The sequence below is a fragment of the Lissotriton helveticus genome, chromosome 12, assembly GCF_964261635.1.
Source record: "Lissotriton helveticus chromosome 12, aLisHel1.1, whole genome shotgun sequence".
Taxonomy (NCBI): domain Eukaryota; kingdom Metazoa; phylum Chordata; class Amphibia; order Caudata; family Salamandridae; genus Lissotriton; species Lissotriton helveticus.
This window is the reverse complement of record NC_136073.1, coordinates 592,762,019-592,784,376: the sequence shown is the minus strand read 5'-3', so window position 1 is coordinate 592,784,376 and position 22,358 is coordinate 592,762,019. Positions and strand designations below refer to the sequence as shown.

Below are 22,358 nucleotides of genomic sequence, written 5' to 3'. Positions count from 1 at the left end.
TTAGCATTTAGCTGCTGCCAGCAAGCTCTGCCCTCAGGGTCGAGGAGAGGTGGTTGCCATGATAACTGCACGGCTGAGCTGACAATGAATCTGCCTGTGGCAGCAAGGCCCCTAAGCCCCGCTCTTTTTGTCTGATTTGGCTGCTTGCTAATGTTCATTTTCAAACTTGGAGATAGTGCTGTAACTTCTGGCCACACTAGCAGTGCCACTCCTTCGGAGCCTACAAATCTCGTTATGACAGGCAGTCCGTGAATTTAAATCATCTCGAGCCTCTGGAAAATCAAAACTCCCTGGAGGTCAGTCACACTGCATTCAGTCAAATCTGCAACAGATGGCCTGAGACTGTAAATGCTTAGTAATAGTTGGGGGTGCAGGGCGACAAGGGGAGGAGTGGGCAAGAGTTGAGTGTAGGATCATATCAAGCTGGGCAAGGCTGAATTATGTACAACTTCCGACACTGCTTGAGAGTTTTGCTGTACTGCTTTGGCCAGTCCTGCTTAGTTGGGGAGATTAGCAGTTCTGCCCAGGCTAGTCCTTCTTATGCCTGCACATTCAGAGTTTAGCAGCTTTGCACGAGCCAGCATTGCTTTTCGCTTCTATTTTCCCCCCCAAGAGTGTTTTTCAGTTGTTCTCTGGCCTGTTCTGCTTTCCTCTTCTCCCCTTTCAGAGAGGATATCTGTGATGCATAGGCCAGAGTTCCCTCTCATCCTCTTTTCCACCCAGAGGGTTTATTTATCATTCCTGGAGCAATCTTGCTTTTTTTTAGGTCGAGCCTGTCAATGCGCGTGCGCATTGAGCTTTGCGAGAGATATTGGGGCTTAATGAGAGCTTAACCATCGGCGATTTGATGCTGTGCCTGTGAAAAGCAAGCTCAATGCGCAAGCGTATTGACCTAAAAAGCGCGTGCACATGAAAGCCAGCCATCTGTTGCTTCCCCAGCGTGGTGCCGCCAGCAGCTTCACTTGAAAGGGATCCGCTCCGCCCCCTGCTGCATCAAAGGCTTTCATTTTTCACTTTTCACGGCCGCCAGGCCGTGTCGCATTTCTCCTCCCCCCTCCCCACAGCAATGCCAAGAGCTTGTCTCCCTTCTAACGTACCAGCTTGTTTCTTTTATTCCCTCTTCGACTTTTAATTCCTTTCCCTTCTCTATGTTTCTTTCTCGCTCGTTGTTTCTTTTGCCCTCTTTTTATTTCCTGAGAGACTTCACCCCTTTCCTTCAAAGCCTTTCTTCGTTTGCTTCACTTCACTTTTCACGGCCGCCAGGCCGTGTCGCATTTCTCCTCCCCCCTCCCCACAGCAATGCCAAGAGCTTGTTACTTTTCCATACGTTTGTATGCTACGTGTATACATTTTTCCATTTTAAATCGGTTCCAATAAAATGAGTTATAGGATTTGGGTTTGAACAGTAAACTTTGGTCAGTCAGCATCAATAGCATTGTGCACAGTAAGACACTCCCGGAGTTTTCGCTTTTTACTTTGAAAGGCCTCATGAGAGCGCCCAGCTGGCTGCGGTAATACCCACGGCGGTAATTAGATTACCACGTCCCTTCTGTGCGATTCTCTCCCCCATGCTCCGAGTGGCTCTTTCTCGCCCGTTTGCTTTCCCGCCGTACTTCGTTTTGCTCTCGCCCATGCTCTCACACCGCCTCTACAGCAGTGGTTCACCTCACTCTTTCGGCACATTCTTTTCCTTTTGAACAGCACGGTGTTGCTAACAATGCTGGTAAATGTTAGCACAGTTTGGATAAGATAAACAGGCATTTTGCTGTCCAAAATTTGAAACGCAGTAAACTCCGACACCGCCCTTCATGTTTCGAGCAGCACAGTGCTAGCAATGCTTGTTTAATTTAGCACAGCTGATGACTTTTACTGGCTGTACCTTCAATCTCTTTATTCACAGCTCACATACTCCACTGCATTCACTATTCAGGCGGAAAAAAGCTCGAGCTCGCAAAGCGCATTGCAGCCTCTTCATGGCAGCAGGAACCTGCTGGAACTCAACAGCTAGCAGAACTAAAATCACGTCTTTGCTATCAGGTAAGAAATGTGGAGTCCAGACCTATGTTACCTCCACTTTGCAAAACTGGGATTATTTCTTTTGCAAAAACCGAAATCTTAAATTTCATTCCAGGCCCTTAAACATGTGTTAATTCTTCCTGGGAGGTGTGAATAATCATCCCTCAACATGATATGCAATCCGCCACTTCCCCGCCCCAACATCATTTTTACTTTTCCATACGTTTGTATGCTACGTCTATACATTTTTCCATGTTAAATCGGTTCCAATAAAATGAGTTATAGGATTTGGGTTTGAACAGTAAACTTTGGTCAGTCAGCATCAATAGCATTTTTCTTTGTGCACAGTAAGACACTCCCGGACTTTTCGCTTTTCATTTTGAAAGGCCTCATGAGAGCGCCCGGCTGGCAGCGGTAATACCCACGGCGGTAATTAGATTACCATGAGGCGAATTATGACCCATGATTTATGCTTTTTCACCCACAAATGGGAAATTACCCGTGGCAATGATTCTAATTGCTAGGCTCTGGCCTGTATCCGGGGCGCAGCTCAGAGAAGGGCTCCCACTTGACTGTCTTGACAGATTTGTGGGCTTTGCAGGAGGGCCTGTCAGGTGAGTTCGCCCTCCCTCTATCTATCGCTCTCCCTCTCTCTATCAATCACCCTCACTCTATCTATCACACTCACTCTATCTATCTGTCTATCGCATGACCACAGCATCACTCAGCACCACTACAGCATCACTCAGGGGCACCACAACATCACTATGCACTGCCACAGCATCACTGAACGCCAGAGAATCACTCGTCACCACCACAACATCACTCAGCGCCACCAGAGCATCAGTCTGTGCAACCATTCAACAACAACTGGTTCAAATATGTTCTCTCAATGTTTCAAGGTTTATTACAAATGTCACAAAAAGATGTTAATATTTCACTTCTGTTCTTGGATTTTCGTCACAATAAAATACACTGAACATAATCTTCACAAAAGTTATTTACAAAAGTTTAAGCTATTGCCATTATAAATTACAATAACTTTTATTTAAGTATTAATTATAAAAAAAATAAAGGCCATTGTTATTTGTAATATGAATACATCTAAGTCACGTAAATAAAACATATTGCATTACAAATGCTATAGGTGTCACATTTGCAAAAGTTATAACTATTGGCATTGTAAATGGCCAAGCTATTAATTTCATTATATCAAAACCAACACATAAATAAAATATTTGTCATTTACAATACCAATAGTTCAAACTTTCCTAATGCGAGACCTATTGCATTGCAAATGCTTGTTTTTCCTTTCAGCCAAAGGCTACTTAATTGCCACTGCTCAGGCCAGTCCACTCTTTCAATTCATATGTTATGCCATTTCCATACATGTGTATCTCTTTCCATTATGTGCACATACTTACACATGGGAGACACACTATACAGTTACATTGACAAGACTGGGGTAACAAAATGCGTATATTTGTGTCTTTTTATATGGGCAGGTTTATGGACTTCACCCAAGTAACTAAAGAGCTTATTAATTTTCAGAAATATTTCCCTCAAGAAATATCTAGGGCGCCTAACTCATGACGCTTAGTCAGGACCGTAAAGTACGGAGTAAAGGCAAATAAAAAATCATTCAGCATTATACCTGCCATTAATGATATCCCAAAAACAATGTTAGTAACGAGAACATCTAATAATGAATGTTTTCTGTCTGAGGGCCATTATCTAATCATTTTAGAAAGACAAGTAGTTTACTGAACTTGCATGAGCACTTCGGGCAGGTTGCAGCTTTTTAAAAGCTGTTTGTTGGCTATTATATCAAAGGATAATTCTGTGTATCTCATTATATTATATTAGAAGGGCTTTGATTTGTTTGCACTGGGAGCAGATGTGTCACACTGGATGCCGAGCTTCCCAACTCAACATGGCCAACCTGTTGTGCCTGAAGGATGTGACACTTTCAGCGATTTCCCACCCAAGAAGGTCAATTTGTTGAGTCTGAACAGGTTACAGACACCAAGTTTCCTGCATGTTGTCGCCTGATGATGCGTAGTTAGCTGCAGAGGACAGCATAATATTACCCTAATACGAACGCTGCCGGGAGTTACGGATAGATGAGTGTACTTGAATAGTTAGACCACCGGAAAGCTGACGGTCGTCCTCACCTAAGATGGCTGACTTGTTGTGTCAGCTGAGGTGCCTGGACAGCTTCGAAACTTCCCCACCCAACATGGTAGGCTACTCGCATCTGCAGCGGTGCAGAGTCGCAGCGAGACAGCCTGTGGTGCTCTTCTCCCTGGTCCTGTAAGGGGACTACGAGCACCCTGCACCTCCTGGGGTGGCCTACGGGAAAACCGGGACTGAAGGTGCCATGGTGGCTGTGTATGTCTGGGAGCAGCAGGAGACCGCTGCAGCGCTGAGCGGTGTGAGCCTGGCGCCCGCTTCTGACAGGTGAACAGCTCCCCATCTTCCCTCTGCCCTCATTTTTTATCCTCCCAAGAGTCTCCCCTGCTTTTCTGTTTATAGCCCCATGACAGTCTCTTCCTCCTTCTAAGCAGTATACTCGTAATTGCTTTTCTACCCTTTTCCCCGTTCCATTCTATTTCCATCGATTTACTGTCATTTCACTAATATCATAATTTCATCCACTTACACTCTTTTATTTTTGGCAACCCCACATTCTTTTCCATATTTTTCTCCATTTGGACTGCCCACACATCTCTTTTTTTGTCTTTCGATCTTCTCCCTGTTATGTACACATCACCAATTAATTCTATAACGGAACCTCAATGTTGCCACCTCGGACTGCAGCCACTCTCACCCATTTCCTCCTATTTCCATTTAAACGTGTAGCTTAAAAAATGATGTGATTATGCGCCCTTCCTTTCACCCACCTTTCCCCCAACACCTTCCATCAACGTATTTATGAACCTTCGTTTTCACTAGCATCCTCTTTTTCTTATACGCTCCTATTCACTCTGCCTCGCCGTTTTCTTTCTGCACCCTCATTTACTTCACCATTTTTCACTTCCACTTCTTTTCACTTGTCTTTTTATTCGTGCTCCTCCCGTTTAATCCTCCCCTCTGTTTCTACATTCACCTGTCGCATTTTAGGCATCCCCCTTATCGTCTTCTCATTCAGTTATACAGAGTCTTTCGTGCTTTCTAATTTACCGCAATTTCTATTCTAGACATTATTACTTTCGTCCTGTTCTTAGCTCCTGCTGCCCAGTCCCTTTCAATTTCTCCATTGTGTTTACCCTCTTGTTTATGCTGCAGTCAACGGCGATTTCAAGAACCTCAAATACTGTGACGATTTACTTTACTTTCGGAGAACGTTAATTATACAGTTGTTTAACGAAGTGTTGTTGCAGATTATAATTTGGCACATCTAGTCAACAAGTTCCAGCATGAGCACTATGATTGTATAATATAAAACTATAGATACATTATTGTGGATAGCTCTTCTGAATTCGGTGTATTTTGTTCTCTGTATACAGTAGACTATACTCTGCTGCCTACACCCTCCCTGCATAAGAATCCATTTGCAAAACTTGCTGTTGGGCTAGTGGAAGTTTAAACCTTCGAAATGCTGCATATAGTATTATAAATGGGTAACAATGAATAATGCTAATGGGTTTTTTGCCTAACGGTTCTGAGTGGTATCAGTTAGACTAGAGTAAAGCTCGAGTTGCCTATGATGTCATTCAGAGCGCCAGGTAAAAAACATCCCTGTAATTCCTTTGTGACACAGCAACAGTTGCTCTGTGACCCCCTGTTGTTGTGGGATAGCAGTGAATTACTGGATTTAAAATAAAAGAGCCACGCCTGTGCATAGAATTATAGATGGGTAACTGTGAGCTACGGGGAGGTCAACATCCCTGTTACCAACAGTACCCATCTGTTATTCTAAGTAAATGACAGAGGCTTGCAGTGGCACAAAGCATAACAATGTAATTATCATTGGACCTAAAATTGACATTTACGCCACCATGGATATAAAACACACCGCCAAATAGTATGTTTTTTAAAATGGCTTTCCTATTTAATTTTGACTTTCTGGTACAGCTCTGTCTCCTCCCTAAATGGGAAATTAAGGAGATTTGCCAGCTTTGTTGCTGTTGTGGCTCTGTGCAGAGATGAATATGTTAAAAACCTTGTCATGACTCATTTTGGGATAATCCACTTGGCTTCACAAAATTCATTTTTACAATTGCTTTAATGTGATTCTCCTCCCAGGACTATGCTTTTAATTGAAGAATGTTCACTCCTTCCCTGTGAATATACATTTCATGTTCACTTAAATATTTGTGGTAGTTTAATATACAGTGCCTGTGTGTCAGTTTATGGCTACTTCAAAGCAGGTTTTATCTCGGTGCAACTGCAGCTTATTTTGGGGGGGATTGTGCAGTGAGCTGTTTTTATAATGGGCTGATGTTATTTGAGTGCATCTAGTAAAATGTTTTAGCAGAAGGTCCAGGCATTTTTGGATACATAATCACTGAATTATTTTGACGTTTTGAAGTATTGTTTTTAAAATAGACCAAGCAGAGAAACAGCAGGCTAGCAAAAAAGCACTAGGAAATGTGATCCCCCTAAAGAATGATGGCTATTGCCAGCCCTAAATACACTGAGGTAACAGGGGAGCCATCAATGAAATGTCATGTTTCGATTAAAATACAGGCCCTACGGTGCAAATGTGAAAAATATTTAAAAGTTTGGTCTGGACTGTTTCCATGAGGGACAGGGTCAAGACTGACTTGCACATGGCTGAGTCCAAACTGGGGTGGCGTAGTGGGCAAAAGAACGATGGATTTAACCCAGATTTCTTGGCTGAGGGAGAATGTTTGAATCATTCAGCATTCTGTCCCTTCATTTGTTGCAGTTAAACTTTAAGTTTGTAAAATAAAACATAATCAGTAAAGGTCTAATAATTAATAGGAACTTGTAGAAGTAGGTTAATAAAACAGGGAACTTACAGTTGGCTGTGGAGTTAAGGGCAGGGGCGGCTCTAGGCTCATGGTGGCCCTGGGCAGGGAGCGTAGGTAGGGGGCCCCGGAAGAGGGGGGCGGGGCGGAGCGCGGAGGCCAGTGAAGAGGGGGGGTCAGGGTGTTTGGAAGTGGAACAGGGGCCGCCACGCAAATATGTATACATCCTCAGAGTATTATTATATTAAGGATATATATTGGCGTGGTGGCCCCTGGGGTTTGGTGGCCCTGTGCAGGTGCACAGCTTGCACATGCCTAAGGCCGGCCCTGTTAAGGGGGAGAGATAAACCATGGAATGGCGAGTGCACATGTTAAACTTAATAAGAGTTTTGAAGACCAGCGGTATTCACCCTCATTTGCAACCCAAACTGTGAAAAGTTCTGGATAAAAGCAGGAAAATGACTTGAAATAATAGGAATGCCACAGCCAAGCGGTTCGGACAATCACAGATTAACTAATAGAATAGCATAGCAGCCCAGACAATTATTTTTTATAGCCTTATAGCCCGCCGTAGCGGGCTTTACCGGCTATTAAAGGCCCGCTCCCGAGTTAAAGGCCAGAGCCGAAGGCGAGGGACTTTAACAAGGGAGCGGGACTTTAATAGCCGGTATAGCCCTGCTAGGAAGGGCTATAAGGCTATTAGAACATTCTGCCACTAGAGGGCAGAATGTTCTAACAAGTAAAACAAAGGCTTCTCGAAGCTAGAGGGGATTTAAATCACCTCGAGCTCCGCGAGGCCTTTGTAAAACATTGGAATGTGGCTCTGTGGGCCTTTACCGGCCCGTAGAAGCAGGGAGCACTCCATTGTCTTCAATGGAGCTCCCAACATTCCAATGTTCTAATATAGCCTTATAGTGCCATAGCGGGCTATACCGGCTTTTAAAGGCCCGCTCCCGTGTTAAAGGCCCGAGTCGAAGGCGAGGGACTTTAACAAGGGAACGGGACATTAATAGCTGTATAGGCCTGCTATGAAGGGGTAAAAGGCTATTAGAACATTCTGCCACTAGAGGGCAGAATGTTCTAACAAATAAAACAAAGGCCTTTCGAAACTCGAGGGGATTTAAATCCCCTCAAGCTCCAAGAGGCCTTTGTAAAACATTGTAATGTTGCTCTGCGGGTCTTTACCGCCGGTACAAGCAGGGAGCACTCTATTGTCTTCAATGGAGCTCCCAACATTCCAATGTTCTAATTAAGGTTATGTAACACGAATAACTATTTGCATGTACATGTCTTTGCCCTAAGTCTTTTGGCTGCGGTGCATGTGTGTATTAATTACATTATATAATCTGATTTTAGCAGCTTCTCACCTTGCCATGGAATTAATATAGTCTTCTTGTTAAATAACCCATTACTGTTTTTCTTAAGAAGCGGCGTGTGAGTGTGAAATAATTTTGCGGCATTGTAACATCATTGTAGATTTTGAATCTATTAACAGTTAAAATATAACCATTTCATTTTCTAATAAGCTACACATGCTTTTTTAAAAGTTTGCTTTCCTTGTCACCGTATTCATAATTATACATCGCAAGACACCTTCCTTTTCCTGTGGTAGGCTAACCCACAGCATTCTAGTTGCCAGGTTTCGCCTACAAAAGCGCTTGGTTGGCCCCATACCTCCCATGAAGGACGCCATTAATGTGGGAGATGGAGAGAGAGAGACATTACTTACTGGTCGAGCCCTTTTTGTGGCAACAAGCTAGTGCTTCTCAGCTATTCTACTCATACATGCTTCCAGGTGGCTTACACCTCTTTAAAAATATTTACAGTTCGCCTTCCACCAGCTCAGCCTATCACGCCATCTTCGAGTTAAATCATTGATGCCAATTCACAGTAGCCCAGGGCTGTTAATGATTAATCCGTGTAAGCATACGAATGTTCTGACATTCCTTAGGTTAATTTTGTATGTGTTGGAAGCAGAACCTCTTTTTGACCAGGATACCAAACTAGTCCAGTCATCTGAAAACCAGCGAGATTACTTATTTTATCTGTTTTGAACCCATTGTTACGCATGTCTCCTGACCCAGGGACGTAACGCAGACCCCTTCAGCCCTGAAGCGGAAGGGGTGGCCTCCAGATGGCCTCGATTTAGCCCAAGGACAGAGACTATCCTTGCGGTAGGGAGACTCGGGGATTCTCTCGTTCTGAAGGCTGGCCCCTTTATTTTGCGTTTCGTCGCTGCCTGAACCCTCCTACACTTCTGCCCATTCTTTCCCACCTCCGTTCTGTTGGCTGCTGGCCGCTGGCCGGGATCGAAATGCTGTTCTCTGCCAAAACTTGACTCTGCACGAACTAGTCGGAGACCAATGCTATTTTACAATTTTTTAGCATGTTCATTTTTCCATGTATGACTGTTATTTTTTTCTCTATATCATACATGTCGTTGGAAGTCAGGCGAGCAAGGCTAGATCTTCTGAGAGTTTATGGAGTAGTTCAGAGTTATTTCCGTCGAGCAGTGCTTGTCTTGTGCCAGTTCCTCCAAGACTACAGCCTCCAGTGCGTTTAAAGCCGGCCTAGGAGTCCGAATGCCAGGCAGCAGCATCCAGGCGGGGACTTTTAGAATAACTGATGCCAAGGCTCCTGTGTTTTTCATCAGTTTTACTGTTAGAGGGCTGTTTTTTGTGTGCAGACCATGCTACCCTGGTATCCACTAGGGCAGTGGTTCTTAACCAGTGGTCTTGGGATCCCTTTGGGGTCCGCCAAGCCTACTTAGGGGGTCCACAATGCTTAGACAATTAAAATATATTAACAGATCAATATAGTGTGTGTGTGTGTGTGTGTGTGTGTGTGTGTATATATATATATATATATATATATATATATAAAAGTTGGCTTGATCACACAATCGTGTGATCAAGCCAACTTTTTGGCGAAACGCGTAGCGTTATCTTGGAATAAAGAACTTCATGAATTTTGGAATATATATATATATATATATATATATATATATATATATATATATATTGCAAAATGTACAATTGAACATTTTAAAATGTTCTGTAAATATGCAGGAACTAATTATTGGAAGCTTAACATTGTCAGTATCATCTGATTGGTGAAGGGAGTAGTGTAAGTGCATCAAAAAGAATATAGCATTGACAATGAGTGGCCTCAATTGAATTTAGAAAAGCTTCAACCTTCCCATTCAAATGTCGTTTCTTTATTATTTGTCTGTGAATTAAATGTAACATTTCATCATTTGTATACTTGTTTGATGAATGCTTGTTTCTGGATTTTTTTTTTTTTGTAACAGTTCAAAATAGTGAAATTCTTAGGCCGGTGCCCCCTTTCTTCAAGTAATTACTCGGTTAGGGTCCTCTGTTTCTAATAACAATTTAGTGGGGGTCCCCAGGTTCCAGTAGTGATTAAGTGGGGCTCCATCGGCACATTTTACTTCAGGGGACTGTATAAAGGCATGAGTACTACATCACTCGAAAAGGAAAGTTTTCAATTGTTTTATAAACTGAAGATGCTGTTTTATCTGTTTAACAGAGTCGGCTAAAAGCTCACAGCCACACTGTGTTTTCTTAAACGGTGCAATGACAACTTATGGTATGCCATTGAGTGGACAGCACAAGAATGCATATACAAATAGATTTGGCCCTGAACGTACTTTGTGCCAAGTTTATGGCTTGATGATCTCGACAGATTGACTTAAAGTGGATCTGATTTTCTACTGGAAAACAATGATGTGCACATCTGTAAGGGGTTACGTGGCCACTTCTTCCTACTCCATATATATTACAGCTAGACAAGTTCTGGAGTGATTGCAACTTGTTGTTAACCCATTTCACAGAGGCCTCCAGAAAGGGGCAATTACAATAGTCATGTCTAGAGAGAATGATAGCTTGAGTTACTATCTTCTGGAAGTCAGTAGGCAGAAGAGGAAATATTTTTTTAAGAATCTTACATTGAATTAAGCAAGAAGAAATTCTTATTGACTTGTACAGACAAGGAGTTTGTCATCAAGATGAAAGCCAAGGTTTTCAATAACCTGCCCAGAGCAGGACCTGGACCTAAGGTTGAAATTGTAGTAAAATGGTGGTTCTCATCTCTTCCAAGAAAGAAAGGACACAGCTTTTGAGATCAGTTTTTTTCCTTTCATTTGTTCCGGTGCATTTGATAGGAAGACTATATCATGATCCATGCACTAGTGTTTTGTATGGGTAATTGAAATTTGCTCTTATATTTTTTGTGGAGTTGTAAATCCTTCTTTAGTGGTCAACAACTGGTTTCCTTTCTTCAGCTTAAGTGGAGAACTCTAATGCAGCCGCCACAATTTCCACTGGTTTCTTGGAAAATCTGTCCGGACTCCCAATGTGTTCAAACTACCACTCTTTAAGTACCCTACATACACCTACAGAGCAACTGAACGCGTCACATACAGACACATTAACATAACCACATTCATAATTTACCTGCTCTGTGAGAGAGTCCCAAAGCAATCTGAAAATACACTAATATTCTAGCACTCGAGTCAGAAGGCCTGCCCTCGACAGTAGATTGAAAAATATTGTTTTCAGGATGAACATAGACTTTTAAATTTTATTTTGCAGCTGGACACTGACTGGGCGTCTGTATCCTTTCAATACATGAAAAATCCTGCCCTGATAGAAATGTACATTGAGATGTGCGCTAGTGATTGATATAGTTATTCTAAAATGACTATATACAATTTCTTGCAAATATGTTGGTGCAAATATCAATAATTTCATCAACTGGGACAAACATATAAGGCTTTTATCTCTTCACCTTATCCATAATACATGTTCAAATACAGACCTCAAGTTGAACTGTCTGATGCCATCCCATTGTGCTCTGACTACTCTGCTTATAACAAATACACAGACATGTTTTGGGGTCTCAGTTAGACAGCACATGCACTGTCTCGATGATCTTGTTGTTATTTTACAGTGGGTTTAGAGCCTGCCCCTTACCTACCCATTGGTTGTCTCAATCTCGCTCTCATTTCTGTGTTTTTTTATTGGTTAGTTGCTGGAGGCGTCATTATTCTTTGTGGTTTTATCTGCCCCACTCAAGTCTGTCCCACTCCATTCCAAAACAATCTGCTCCACTACAATCCATAACAATCTGCCTCTGCCCTACTCCAACCCAAAACATTCTGCTCCAAATCCTAAACAATCTGCCCAGTTCCAATACAAAGCAATCTGCGTACTCCACCTGCTCCACTCCAATACAAAAACAATCTGCCCCACTCCACTCCACCACACTCCAGTCTGCTGCACTTCAATCCAAAACTATCTACCCCACTCAAACCCCAAATATCTGCCCCACTCCAATCTGCCCTACTCTAATCCAGAATAATCCACCACACTCAATCCCCCCTACTCCAATGCACCACACTCCATCCCAATTCACCTCACTGCACCCATCCCAATTCACCACATACCACTCCACAAACACCAATTCACCTCACCCAATCCAGCCCACTCCAATCCAATCCACCGAACTCAAGTCCAATCCACTCCACATCAGTTCTATCCACTCCAATCCAAACCCTTCAAATCCTACCCCGTTCACTCCAATCCAAGCAAACTCAATCCACCTGCTCAAATCAATTCCAGCTCATTCCTTCCACCCCAATCCAACCCAACCCAATCCAACCCACTCCAATCCAATCCAACCTAGCCCATTTGAATCCAATACAACCCATTTCAATCCTACTGAGCCCACTCCAATAGAACCCAATCTACCATCTCAAATTAAATCCACTCCATTCAAATCCCCCACTCCAATCCAATCCGCCACACTCCAATCCCATCCACATTAATCCACCCCACCCCACTTCAGTCCGCCTTAATCCACCACATTCCAATTAATCCAATAGTTCCAAGTCAAAACCACCTTGTAAAATGTAAATGTAGTATACTTGTAAAGCGCACAGCTGCCCCAGCAACGGGGCGTCCCGGCGCTGTATAACTCTGGGGAACCCGTCCTGGCTTTCCCTGTGGGATGGTCCCTTGCTGGGAGTCCCCAAGGTGGAGCCAGGCATCCCCGGAATTGTTGGGGCCGTTGTGGAGATTAGGCAAGCTAATGCCCAGAGTTGCCGAGTGGAACCCCTGATTAGAGTAAGCACCGAAGCGAGAATTATCGAGTCCGCTGACCAAGGTCCACAACCCTGCCACGTCGGGAATTGAACCCTGGTCCCAGGCTGACTTCTGCTCTCAGGCCTGCCGCCTCTAACCAGTGAGCCACACTACTCCACTAGCACTCTTACGCAACCACAGGAAACTCTCCGCTCTTGATCTTCCGTCTTCTCCCACACAAAGGAATAATCGGCATCAGCCAACCGCAAATGGATTCAATAAATCCCTGCCTCTCTAGCCAGAAGCACGATAACACATTGCCGCCACGCCCCGGAAGTAATTCTTGGCATTCTGGGAAATGTAGTCCCGAGAGAGGCAAATCTGGTTCGGACCTGACAACATTCAGCACAGACCATGCATAATTGTAACAGCTCTACTCCAATCCACCCCGCTCTAGTAGTCCAATCCGACCCGTTCTAGTCCAATCCGACCCGCTCTAGTCCAATCCACTCCGCTCTAGTCCAATCCAAGCCGCTCTAGTCCAATCCACCCCGCTCTAGTCCAATCCACCCCGCTCTAGTCCAATCCAAGCCACTCTAGTCCAGTCCACCACACCACACTCCAGTCCAATCCACCCCAATCCAACGCACTCCAATCCAGTCCACCCCACCCGCCCCACTTCAATCCACTCCACTCTAATCCAATCCACTACAACCCACCACACAAATCCATTCCACTGCAACCCATCTCATTCCAAAATAATCCACCTCACTCCAAGAAAACCCCCCAACTCCAATCCACACCACCCATCCCAATCCAAGCCACCTCAGTCCAATCCACCCCACACACTCTAATCCACCTCACCCCAGTGCACCCCACCCAGGCCCAGACTGGCCGGTGCGGGTACCGGGCAATCCCCCGGTGCGCGGCAAGGGTAGGGGCCGTTGCTTCCAAAATTGCCCTGTAACAAAATCGTCCGAAAACCGGCCCTGGCAAAGAGCGCTGCCCCCCTCCCAAAGAGCACTTTGCCAGGGCTGGTTTTGGTTCCCAGTCCGGCCCTGACCCCACCACAATCTATTCCACCCTAGCCCAATCCACCTTACCCCAATCCAATCCACCCAATTCCAGCCCACTCAATGAAATCCACTCCAACACAATCCAATCAACCCCACCCAACTCCAGTCCACCACCTCCAGCCCAGCCCATTCCAGTCCACCCACTTCAGCCTACCCCAATCCAATCCAGTCCACTCCATCTAATCCACCCCACTCCATCTAATCCACCCCACTCAATCCAGTCCACCCCACTCAATCCAATTCACTCCACCCCCTCAATGCAATCCACCCCACCCCAACACACTCAAATCCACCTCACCCCAATCCAACCCACCTCAATCCAACCCACTCCCCAATCCAATCCACCCCTTTTCAGTCCACCCCACTCCACTCCAATCCACCCCACTTCACTTTAATCCAGTCTACCCCAATCCACCTCACCCCGGTTCAATCCACCCCACTCCAGTTCAATCCACCCTGCTTTAGTCCAATCCATCCCACTCCTGTCCAATCCCCCCCACTCCTGTCCAATCCACCCCGCTTTGATACCTTCAATCAGTCAGATGATACCTCGGAGTTGATTCGATGCACAAAAGGGATCCACCTCTTGACAGTCTCCACTCTGTTTGCTGTTATTGCATAGAAGGTTGATATGATCAAGCGAGGGAAGGAAAGGATGAGGACAGCAGGGAGGGACATCTGAGAAAAGAAGATACAATTAGCACAAAGCTTTAATTAGAGCATATACCAGATCATAAAAACTATTCTGTACCATTATCCTGTACCTGTAAAGAAAAATAACTTAGCAACATCTTCCTAGGTTTCCTAGAAACGGTGTGGACTCTTTTCCATGGTTCCAAAAACAATGCACCGTTACCTTGAATCTAATGAAACAAGAAGAGAGTTAATAACCTCTCTATGCTGATCTATTATTTATTAACTTCTCTGTATCCTTCATAAATACCCACCATTTCATATGCTTGTAAATATTTCACAGGGGGTATCCTCACCAATTCCGTATGACCCTTGTTACAACAAGGCATGAAAGAAAACATGGAATCAATGTAAATGTTGTCCTCTATACATGGTATCCACTGCAACAATGCAGCAATAATGAGTCAAATGATGAATGCAGGTAGATGAACAAATGTAATAAGAAAAAAGCCACCAAAGTATCCTGCCGTTTCCCTCACGGCATCGACTAAAATTCCAATGGACGAAATACCATGCCGTTTCTCAACACGGCCTCGGCTTTAAACACACCAGAGCATAAACCCCAATGCCATTTCCGTCATGGCTTCGTCAATACAGGAAACAAGGTGCAGGTACTCGGGCCGTTACCTCCACGACCAGGAGTGCTGCACGGACTGGACCTCTTACAACCAGAACAGAGAAGATACGATCCGGCGGGTAATAATGACCCAACCAAATGCACGGATCACCAACAGACAGAACTGGTGCCGTAGCACCCTTACGCAACCACAGGAAACTCTCCGCTCTTGATCTTCCGTCTTCTCCCACACAAAGGAATAATCGGCATCAGCCAACCGCAAAAGGATTCAATAAATCCCTGCCTCTCTAGCCAGAAGCACGATAACACATTGCCGCCATGCCCCGGAAGTAATTCTTGGCATTCTGGGAAATGTAGTCCCGAGAGAGGCAAATCTGGTTCGGACCTGACAACATTCAGCACAGACCATGCATAATTGTAACAGCTCTACTCCAATCCACCCCGCTGTTCTAGTCCAATCTGACCCGCTCTAGTCCAATCCACCCCGCTCTAGTCCAATCCACCCCGCTCTAGTCCAATCCACCCCGCTCTAGTCCAATCCACCCCGCTCTAGTCCAATACAAGCCACTCTAGTCCAGTCCACCACACCACACTCCAGTCCAATCCACCCCAATCCAAGCCACTTCACCCCATTTCATTCCACCCCACTCCAATCTACCCCATCCAGTCGACCCCAGTCCACCCACCTTACTTTACCCTAATCAAATTAATCCCACTCTATGCTACTCCAATTCAATCCAGCCCACTACCTCAACCCACTCCCCATATTCCACCCTCTTCCCTCCATGACACTGCACTCTATGACACTTTCTGCCCCTAAACCACTGAACTCTATTCAGCTCTAGGACACAGTACTCCCCAATCTCCACTCTATGCCCCTGTACTCCCCAAGCTTCACTCTACGACACTATACTTCCCCGCTTTATGACACTCTACTCCTCCACTCCACTTTGACACTCCACTCCCCCACTCCACTCTGCACCACTAACTTTTAGCCATGCTGAACAGCAGCCACACTGGTGTACAACATGGTAAAAAAGCATTGCAAAAGTCAATAGCTCTTGTATAGGTGAGCCCTATTGGCTTTGCCAGTGCTTGTTTTTATATGCCCTGCCCTCCTTTGTTGGATTGTAAAAAAGCTGTGCTGCATGCTGCCATTATCAGACGGAATCCTGGAAGTTTGGAAGAGAGCCAGCACTTGTGGATGTGTATAGAACCAACAATGTACTGTGCAGAACCCTGGGAATGTGGAGATTTAAAGGTGTAGTGGGCAAGGATGATGGTGGGCACGGGCACCGGGGCGTCTTTGAATAGTACATTACTTGCTTGTAAATCGATATGTGCATCGGTAACACTGCATCAGAGTAAGTCTGTGTGTACATGTGCTAGAATGCTTGTATGCCATTGGGTGGAGCTTCCTGTGAAGGAAGACTTATGCGCCTGGTTGGCTAGACAGAAACTGAGTGGGAAAGTACAGCTGAGACATGATGTAGGCTGGAGAGCGAAGAGAAGAATAGGACAGGGACATTAAAATGAGGGAAGGATTCTGAGAGGAGTCTGGACCTCTTAGAAAACATGGTCGGTTAGTCTCGCTCTGCTAACCATCCGGATTAGACTTAGAGTAGTAGACAAGGTAAGGAATGGAGGTTGGGATGGAGTATCCTATTGAAACTATGCATTAAGAATGAGCCGGTGTGTACTAATTAACGTGATGGGAGATGGAAAAGGTCAAATAAAATATTGTGTATAGCACAATAAAAACATTTATTTAAACAAATAAAAAATATATATAAGTAGCTTGTTTTTGGGAAGGAGATGGAAATTTGGAAGCAGGGAGGTGGAGTATTTCAATGCATTGAAGCTTACTGGGTGGGTACTAGAATATGCTCAGGAGCTCATGGGTTGAGCAGCGGACAGGCCCCTCGCCTGCCAGCTGCTGGGCTCGGGTCTTTCAGAATGACTTCCCTTCATCAATACATATACCTATGACCAAAATGGCGATAGAGGAAAGGACGGAAATGTAGGCACATCAAAAAGAGCTACATAGATTGTTTGGTTCCAAGAAGCAAAAGGTATTTGGTTGGATGATATGATGCACAGAGTCCGGTGTTGGAGGTGTGGACTACGCTGCCAAAGCTCAAGAAGCTGCTGTATTTTGTAGGTGGCTGGCCAGTAAGACATCTATGCTTTTGGATTTACGACAGCCATGGGGTTTTGCTTGTGGGTATTAGGGTTGAGCGAGCAGTGCAGAGCCTTACCTATGTTGTGGCTGGACTTTAAGGGCAATAGTGAAGGTTATTTTATTTAACAATGTCTTATCTTTGGAGTTTAAAGTCCTAGTGCAACGTAAGTCGATTTTAATTGTGTTGGTGTTTTGTTTTCAATTATACTCTCATCTGGCTTGTTAGCCGTAGTAACATAAAAGGCAAAAATCACAGGGTCTCCCTGTTCTTCTAAATTTCTATTTCAAGTCCTCCACACATTTTGCTTCACAAGTCGTTTTTTTTAACCAAGAAACCTTTCAATTTTTTGGTCGAGCCTGGGCAGCACATGCGCTGCTCTCCGGGGCGTGCTGTATTGGAGTATGAAATTAAAGCCCCACCCACTCTCCGCCCATATTTGTCATTGGCTTGTGTTGTAAATGCAGGCTTCTGGTTTGCTAATTGGCTTGTTAGTCCCTCCTTAGTACTGCCTTGTCTTCATTAGTAACGTCATCACAAAGTAAGAGGGGGGTTCTCCTCACCAAAGGGACAGGACACCAAAATGAACACTAAGTCAAAAACAATTTCCCCTAGGGCTATTTAAATCATACTCTCATGAACACACACCACTTACATGTGCTTCTACAAACACCACCAGCAATCGTAGCAGGAGCAAAAAGCTAATATACAATTGTTTTATTAAATGGATCCTGAATTAAGGTTCAAAAGTAAAAATGACTTCGTGTTCATTTGTAACCTCCCATGAGGACTCGCCCTTTTACTTCGGTTGTTACACTGTACATCTTTTTTAGTCTGTAAGCACTATTTTCTTTAATGAGTTTCTCCTCCTGCAGGCAGGACATACTTTCCTGCAACATTCAGTGCGCCATGCAAGCTTTTAACTATCCGAGCAGCACGGGACAATTGCGGCTGCTTCTTTGAATAGGTCTCATATTTAAAAGAGTTTGAGATATTAGCATTGTAAATGACAATGCCTTTTATTTATGTGTTAATTAGCAGAACAGATAAAAAAAATGCATTGTTATTTACAATGCCAACAGTTTAAACTCTCGCAAATGCGAGACCTATTGCATTGCAAATGCTTGGTAGGACTTGCCTCCAGACAACTTCCAGCTGTCTGCATGCAAAAAGACCTCTTGTGGACCACACCTTAAACATCCAGTGGGCTTACAGCCATCCCACAGATTTCCTTTGGTTGGTTTTATTGTCAGTCTAATTTGCTTGTTCTTATTTATTGGCCTTCCTTCCTGTTCTTGTGTTTGTCCCTCTACTGGACCATAGCATATTTAACATCCTTTTGATTGTTTGGCCACTTTTTTCTTTTCTTTTAAGCTCCAGGAGAGTGCTTGTCAGGGCTCGAGTCGGGGTACCACGTGGGTGGACGGCGTCCCCCCACTTATTTTACCGGGAGCTCGATAACTATAAACTGCAACTGAGTGCAAGCCACCTGTCGTGATGCCACTTCCTGTTGTGACGTCAGCATCCCCCCATTTCTTTTTGTAGGACTTGTGCCCTGGTGCTTGTGTTTTCTTGCTTTCTTCCTCATTTGCTGCTTTCCCCTGCTCAAATCCCCCCTCCGTGCGCACTCCATGTTGCTCTCTCTTGCCCACACCCGCCAGCTTGTCCATTGTTTTGCCCATGTTCACTTTGTTACGCTTTTTTCCCTTTCCCCGTCCCCTCACCTCAAGCTCCCCCATAGCCCCATCCCCATTTTCCTTTGGTGCCATCCCGCCACTTAAATTTTGTATTTCTTTTTAGGTGCCCGGTAGCAGCCATTTAATGAAGTGCCCCTTCGTTTACAAAAAAAGTGCATAAGTGCGCATAGTTTTTTCGCCATTTACATGTCAAAGTGGGGCCCGCCATTTTTGAATGGTAAATTTTAAAAAGATGAATAAAATGTCACCTGCGTCATTCTGTGTGCACGCACATACGTAATCGTGCATGCATGTGCATAATGCATGCACCCGCATACGTAATGAGACCACCAGGCAGCTTCATCACGTGGACTCATCCATTCGCCTTTTTTGTGCTGCGAGGGCAAACACTTTTTTTGGGCCAATGCTGTACAGAAAGCATCACAAAAAGTATAGGTCAAAAAAGCGAGACCTGTTAGAATTGCAAATGCTTGTTTTCAATTGGGCCAGGTTGAACCATAGGACTTTGCTGGCTTAGGTGGAATTCTGTTAACATTTTGGGGAAAATATGAATAAAAAGGGAAAAAAAGGGAATCTAGAGTATCTGTATAATACGTTTCTTCTTCGAAAAGTGGTCCATTTTGAATGCTCTTACCGGGTGATAAACAGGTGGTCTATGCCATCACTGCTTACATTCGAACGGCAGGGAAGGGTCTGCACGTCTGAGTAGCGAGCAGGTGTTGGCACAGTGATCCTACTTGAAGCGAAAATGTACAGTACATCTTGAACAGAGTTTGTTTCTCCACAATGGCAGCTCAAATGGCAACCGGCATCCATGGCAACTCCAGGCGAGTAGTTTGCATGAAAATGGGACAGCTGCTGTATTTTCAAGTCCTTGGCTGAAACGGATGTGTAAACCAGGCCAGAAGTACAGACCCCCCGCTCTTCACGCTTCCACTTGACTTCAAGTGACTCGGGTAGCCGTGTATCCCTAGAGGTGGCGTCTGACTGGGCTCGAAGAGCCCGTGCATGATCCGAGCCTGGAAAAGAGCTGCCATCTAAACCATGCAACAGACATCATGAGAAAATATGATAGTCTTTTTCAAAATTAAAAAGTTTATTTTAAATTTCAACAAGTTTTATTGAAATGTCCATATAAAAAAGCATATACAACTTAATAAAACATATTATAATTAAATAATTAGAAACGGGGATACAAAAAAGACGTATTGTGAAAACTCTGTCAATATTCAAAACAGAGAGGAGGAAGAAGATGATCAGGGCCGGACTGGGATAGCAAACCAGAAACCAGCCCTGGCAATTTTGTCCGACCGCCGGCCAGGGGAGTAGAGGGGGAAGGGCGTGGGTCGTGGGAGGAACACCCAACACTGCTGCTGCGCTTTTGTTACAAAGGGGACAATTTTGCAGCACTGCTGCAAAACCAACCCCCAGTAACAACAAGCATTTGCAATGCAATAGGTGTCGCATTTACGCTACTTTGAGCTATTGACATTGTAAATGACAATGCCTTTTTTTTGTTTTCGTTTTTTAAAACCTAAATAAAAGGCATTGTCATTTATAATGCCAATAGCTCAAACTCGCGTTTGCAAATGCTTGTTCAGAGGCACTTCTCAGTGCAGTGCTGTAACGTGATGTGCTAATGTCACAGCTTCTACATGTTAAAGAAATAAACTTTTTTTTATACTTAAGAGACTCATATTGTAGGTGATGTTTGTTGTATGATTCACAGGGCAAACATTCTCAGGGCTTGGCTCGTGCATGACTTTAAAAGCCAAGCCAGACACTTGGCTCAACTTCCAGTGTTAATTTGTTGGCTCGCCCACCTCTACTTCCTGGAGGGCTAAGGCAGTTCAGTCAGCAGTGATTCCATTGTGATCAGGCGGAGATGGCTCTTACAAGCTAAAGGTTTCTTTGTTCTTTTACCATTAACATAATTTCGCCCAAGAACCAGCTTTGAAACAAGCAGAATCAAAATTTCAATTCAAACTTTTCTGGGTGTAACCCTTAAGAAAAAAATTGCCCGCCTTCCACCAAGCGTGTGTGAGGCAGATAAGCAAATACATATTGCCACGTATTATTTGTATTTTGACCTGTCTTCATATTTCTGTGAGCATGTTTGCATGAAGTAAATTGAAAAATAAAAAAAATCTGTATTTATTAAGACCTTGGTTTTTTCCACCGACACATGGATCTTTGAGTCCTAAATGCCTTCTGGTGTGAGAGTGGTAACAACACAAGTGTGTCTGCAATAGGAAATTAAAACACAAAGAGGCCTTGAGCTGATGTTAGAGCCTTTTACTCTAAAGCAATAAGCAGTGTTGAAAGGGGCGGTAGTTGGGGGAGATGGCCTGCAGATTGGGTGGGTCATTTTGGGTAGCTTTGTGTGAAAGGTTGTGTGCACGCCTACACTACAGCTGAGACAGACATCAGTAATGTGGGGTGGCTTCTCTAAGGAGATGGTGTGTTGAATGGGTGGGTCAGTAGCCAGCTGTGGGTCAGGGATTGTGGGGGAGGGCTGTGTGTTGAGGTGTTCTTGATAGAATGTGTAAAGCTTGGGGCACTGCTCGTAGGAGTCATGTTCATGTTCCTGTTGGTAGGAAGTCTCTTACAGCGGTAGAACACAGTGACACCAGGTGCTGTGTGTGGAGGTGGGCTGGAGACAGGATTTTAGGGATGGGCACTTCTTGTTGACGAGTTATCTATGTTTGTGAGGAAGCCTCTTGAAGAAAGGTACAACAAGGTGTAAAAAAGAGAATATGTTCAATCTGTGGCACAGAAGGAACCTAAAGTTTAACAAAAACATGTTTCCACTCTGCATAGATTTTATCCCCCTTAGAGAGGCCACGAAAGGCATAAGAGAAAGAATCCGAGGGGAACATAGAGTTTCAGTAGAACAAAGGGCACAGAAACCTGGTCAAAAACATACTAAACAGGACTCGCTGTCACCGGAATCTCCAATTAAAGGGAAGCATAACCTATCTATTAACATTTGAACCATCTTATTAAAGCTCAGCTCTCGACATGACTTAACACAATCTACCAAAGTTAATATAGAAAACTTACAGCTCGAAATGGGTG

At 44.3% G+C, this 22,358-nt stretch overlaps 1 protein-coding gene across 2 annotated transcripts in view; it reads left to right on the top strand.

The window, feature by feature from the left end:
* The window catches only part of B4GALT3 (beta-1,4-galactosyltransferase 3), a 456,858-nt gene that overhangs the window by 25,507 nt on the left and 408,993 nt on the right, over positions 1-22,358 (top strand). Inside the window, exon 1 of one of the 2 annotated variants that reach the window (XM_078669018.1) lies at positions 4,228-4,476. The exons of the other annotated variant lie outside the window; for it this stretch is intronic. The gene's annotated coding sequence lies outside the window, so the exon portion shown is untranslated. Of the gene's footprint in view, positions 1-4,227; positions 4,477-22,358 lie in introns of those variants that run through there. 2 annotated transcript variants of the gene reach the window in all.